The 5,000-nt window shown below is 55.2% G+C and overlaps 1 non-coding gene across 1 annotated transcript in view; it reads right to left on the bottom strand.

The window, feature by feature from the left end:
• LOC143243507 (small subunit ribosomal RNA) overlaps nt 1-918 on the bottom strand; it is a 1,806-nt gene extending 888 nt beyond the window's left edge. Inside the window, exon 1 of the ribosomal RNA XR_013024631.1 lies at nt 1-918. This exon is cut by the window's left edge and continues 888 nt beyond it. This is a non-coding gene — a ribosomal RNA (small subunit ribosomal RNA).
• Nucleotides 919-5,000: the final 4,082 nt, after the last annotated feature.

The following is a 5,000-nucleotide window of genomic DNA, read 5'->3' as shown; positions in this document are numbered from 1 at the left end:
TCCAAGAATTTCACCTCTAGCGTCGCAATACGAATGCCCCGTCTGTCCCTCTTAATCATTACCTCGTGTTCCGAAAACCAACAAAATAGAACCGAGGTCCTATTCCATTATTCCATGCACCATTATTCAGGCGTTTCGCCTGCTTTGAGCACTCTAATTTTTCAAAGTAAACTTGCCGGCCACCCAAGACACTCAATCAAGGGCACCGAGGGAAAACCGGCAGGATGTTTAGGCCAGGAAGTAACCGCCAAAGCGGACCCCCTGTCTAGAACTGAGATCCAACTACGAGCTTTTTAACCGCAACAACTTTAATATACGCTATTGGAGCTGGAATTACCGCGGCTGCTGGCACCAGACTTGCCCTCCAATAGATCCTCGTTAAAGGATTTAGAGTGTACTCATTCCAATTACGGGGCCTCGATAGAGTCCCGTATCGTTATTTTCGTCACTACCTCCCCGTTCTGGGAGTGGGTAATTTGCGCGCCTGCTGCCTTCCTTGGATGTGGTAGCCGTTTCTCAGGCTCCCTCTCCGGAATCGAACCCTGATTCCCCGTTACCCGTTACGACCATGGTAGGCGCATAACCTACCATCGACAGTTGATAAGGCAGACACTTGAAAGATGCGTCGCCGGTGCTAGACCGTGCGATCAGCCAAAAGTTATCCAGAGTCACCATCATTTGCGGACCGAGGTCCGATTGGTCTTGGTCTAATAAATGCGCTCGTCCCGTGAGGTCGGAGCTTTGTTGCATGTATTAGCTCTAGAATTACCACAGTTATCCAAGTAGGAAAGTACGATCTAAGGAACAACGGCTGGATAATGAGCCATTCGCGGTTTCACCTTATTTCGGCATGTACTTAGACATGCATGGCTTAATCTTTGAGACAAGCATATGACTACTGGCAGGATCAACCAGGTATCTTTTCTCGTTCGGTGCAAGCCACCCGCTCCAACGGCGAGTAGAAACACCACTCTCGAATCGGCAGACGCGTGGCTAGATACACGCCTGCCGTTCTCTGTCTACTTCGTGTCACCAATCACGAGACAGACCTCTTACACACTCTAGAGTACGAGTTCTCCAAAACAACAGTTCCGATAAAACGAAACAAACTAGGGCGTATCAGGAAGAACCGACCTTCGGAGGACAGCTCAACCCACACTAAGCTATATCGAAAATGATGCATATTCCGATGTCTCGGCATGGTTACCCGAAACTCGTCGCATCAGCAGTGGGAACAGAACGTCTTTCGTAACAAAGACAATCGTTAATCGCTCGGATTAACTCGTACGCGTGCGGTCGAACGCACGTACTGCTTTTATCCCCGCTCGGACCGAGAGGGAAGGGAAACAGTCACCGTTATTGACGTGCCCCGTGAAAGGGAAGGGCCGCTCGGACCCTTGGTTTGACAAGCTGAAATTCAACGGCTCGTGCAGAGCACGCTGCGGGTCCAGCATCCCTTGTGTCTCTGACTGAGACCGGCTAATCGCTCGGATTAACTCGTAGGCGTGCGGTCGAACGCACGTACTGCTTTTATCCCCGCTCGGACCGAGAGGGAAAGGGAAACATTCACCGTAAATAACATTCCCCGTGAAAGGGAAGGGCCGCTCGGACCCTTGGTTTGACAAGCTGAAATTCAACGACTCGTGCAGAGCACGCTGCGGGTCCAGCATCCCGTGTGTCTCTGACTGAGACCGGCTAATCGCTCGGATTAACTCGTAGGCGTGCGGTCGAACGCACGTACTGCTTTTATCCCCGCTCGGACCGAGAGGGATAGGGAAACAGTCACCGTTGTTCACGTGCCCCGTGAAAGGGAAGAGCCGCTCGGACCCTTGGTTTGACATGCTGAAATTCAACGACTCGTGCAGAGCACGCTGCGGGTCCAGCATCCCGTGTGTCTCTGACTGAGACCGGCTAATCGCTCGGATTAACTCGTAGGGGTGCGGTCGAACGCACGTACTGCTTTTCCCCACACGGACAGAGAGGGAAAGGGAAACAGTCACCGTTGTTCACGTGCCCCGTGAAAGGGAAGAGCCGCTCGGACCCTTGGTTTGACATGCTGAAATTCAACGGCTCGTGCAGAGCACGCTGCGGGTCCAGCATCCCGTGTGTCTCTGACTGAGACCGGCTAATCGCTCGGATTAACTCGTAGGCGTGCGGTCGAACGCACGTACTGCTTTTATCCCCGCTCGGACCGAGAGGAAAGGGAAACAGTCACCGTAAATAACATGCCCCGTGAAAGGGAAGGGCCGCTCGGACCCTTGGTTTGACAAGCTGAAATTCAACGGCTCGTGCAGAGCACGCTGCGGGTCCAGCATCCCGTGTGTCTCTGACTGAGACCGGCTAATCGCTCGGATTAACTCGTAGGCGTGCGGTCGAACGCACGTACTGCTTTTATCCCCGCTCGGACCGAGAGGGAAAGGGAAACAGTCACCGTTATTGACGTGCCCCGTGAAAGGGAAGAGCCGCTCGGACCCTTGGTTTGACATGCTGAAATTCAACGGCTCGTGCAGAGCACGCTGCGGGTCCAGCATCCCGTGTGTCTCTGACTGAGACCGGCTAATCGCTCGGATTAACTCGTAGGCGTGCGGTCGAACGCACGTACTGCTTTTATCCCCGCTCGGACCGAGAGGGAAAGGGAAACAGTCACCGTAAATAACATGCCCCGTGAAAGGGAAGGGCCGCTCGGACCCTTGGTTTGACAAGCTGAAATTCAACGACTCGTGCAGAGCACGCTGCGGGTCCAGCATCCCGTGTGTCTCTGACTGAGACCGGCTAATCGCTCGGATTAACTCGTAGGCGTGCGGTCGAACGCACGTACTGCTTTTATCCCCGCTCGGACCGAGAGGGAAGGGAAACAGTCACCGTTATTGACATGCCCGTGAAAGGGAAGAGCCGCTCGGACCCTTGGTTTGACATGCTGAAATTCAACGGCTCGTGCAGAGCACGCTGCGGGTCCAGCATCCCGTGTGTCTCTGACTGAGACCGGCTAATCGCTCGGATTAACTCGTAGGCGTGCGGTCGAACGCACGTACTGCTTTTATCCCCGCTCGGACCGAGAGGGAAAGGGAAACAGTCACCGTAAATAACATGCCCGTGAAAGGGAAGGGCCGCTCGGACCCTTGGTTTGACAAGCTGAAATTCAACGACTCGTGCAGAGCACGCTGCGGGTCCAGCATCCCGTGTGTCTCTGACTGAGACCGGCTAATCGCTCGGATTAACTCGTAGGCGTGCGGTCGAACGCACGTACTGCTTTATCCCCGCTCGGACCGAGAGGAAAGGGAAACAGTCACCGTTATTGACGTGCCCCGTGAAAGGGAAGGGCCGCTCGGACCCTTGGTTTGACAAGCTGAAATTCAACGACTCGTGCAGAGCACGCTGCGGGTCCAGCATCCCGTGTGTCTCTGACTGAGACCGGCTAATCGCTCGGATTAACTCGTAGGCGTGCGGTCGAACGCACGTACTGCTTTATCCCCGCTCGGACCGAGAGGGAAAGGGAAACAGTCACCGTAAATAACATGCCCCGTGAAAGGGAAGGGCCGCTCGGACCCTTGGTTTGACAAGCTGAAATTCAACGACTCGTGCAGAGCACGCTGCGGGTCCAGCATCCCGTGTGTCTCTGACTGAGACCGGCTAATCGCTCGGATTAACTCGTAGGCGTGCGGTCGAACGCACGTACTGCTTTATCCCCGCTCGGACCGAGAGGGAAGGGAAACAGTCACCGTTATTGACTTGCCCCGTGAAAGGGAAGAGCCGCTCGGACCCTTGGTTTGACATGCTGAAATTCAACGACTCGTGCAGAGCACGCTGCGGGTCCAGCATCCCGTGTGTCTCTGACTGAGACCGGCTAATCGCTCGGATTAACACGTAGGGGTGCGGTCGAACGCACGTACTGCTTTATCCCCGCTCGGACCGAGAGGAAAGGGAAACAGTCACCGTTATTGACTTGCCCCGTGAAAGGGAAGAGCCGCTCGGACCCTTGGTTTGACATGCTGAAATTCAACGACTCGTGCAGAGCACGCTGCGGGTCCAGCATCCCGTGTGTCTCTGACTGAGACCGGCTAATCGCTCGGATTAACTCGTAGGCGTGCGGTCGAACGCACGTACTGCTTTTATCCCCGCTCGGACCGAGAGGGAAAGGGAAACAGTCACCGTAAATGACATGCCCCGTGAAAGGGAAGGGCCGCTCGGACCCTTGGTTTGACAAGCTGAAATTCAACGACTCGTGCAGAGCACGCTGCGGGTCCAGCATCCCGTGTGTCTCTGACTGAGACCGGCTAATCGCTCGGATTAACTCGTAGGCGTGCGGTCGAACGCACGTACTGCTTTTATCCCCGCTCGGACCGAGAGGGAAAGGGAAACAGTCACCGTTATTAACATGCCCCGTGAAAGGGAAGGGCCGCTCGGACCCTTGGTTTGACAAGCTGAAATTCAACGACTCGTGCAGAGCACGCTGCGGGTCCAGCATCCCGTGTGTCTCTGACTGAGACCGGCTAATCGCTCGGATTAACTCGTAGGCGTGCGGTCGAACGCACGTACTGCTTTTATCCCCGCTCGGAACGAGAGGGAAAGGGAAACAGTCACCGTAAATAACATGCCCCGTGAAAGGGAAGGGCCGCTCGGACCCTTGGTTTGACAAGCTGAAATTCAACGACTCGTGCAGAGCACGCTGCGGGTCCAGCATCCCGTGTGTCTCTGACTGAGACCGGCTAATCGCTCGGATTAACTCGTAGGCGTGCGGTCGAACGCACGTACTGCTTTTATCCCCGCTCGGACCGAGAGGAAAGGGAAACAGTCACCGTTATTGACTTGCCCCGTGAAAGGGAAGAGCCGCTCGGACCCTTGGTTTGACATGCTGAAATTCAACGGCTCGTGCAGAGCACGCTGCGGGTCCAGCATCCCGTGTGTCTCTGACTGAGACCGGCTAATCGCTCGGATTAACTCGTAGGCGTGCGGTCGAACGCACGTACTGCTTTATCCCCGCTCGGACCGAGAGGAAAGGG

The sequence above is a fragment of the Tachypleus tridentatus genome, unplaced genomic scaffold, assembly GCF_004210375.1.
Source record: "Tachypleus tridentatus isolate NWPU-2018 unplaced genomic scaffold, ASM421037v1 Hic_cluster_2, whole genome shotgun sequence".
NCBI lineage: Eukaryota > Metazoa > Arthropoda > Merostomata > Xiphosura > Limulidae > Tachypleus > Tachypleus tridentatus.
This window is presented reverse-complemented; position numbering and strand designations above follow the sequence as displayed.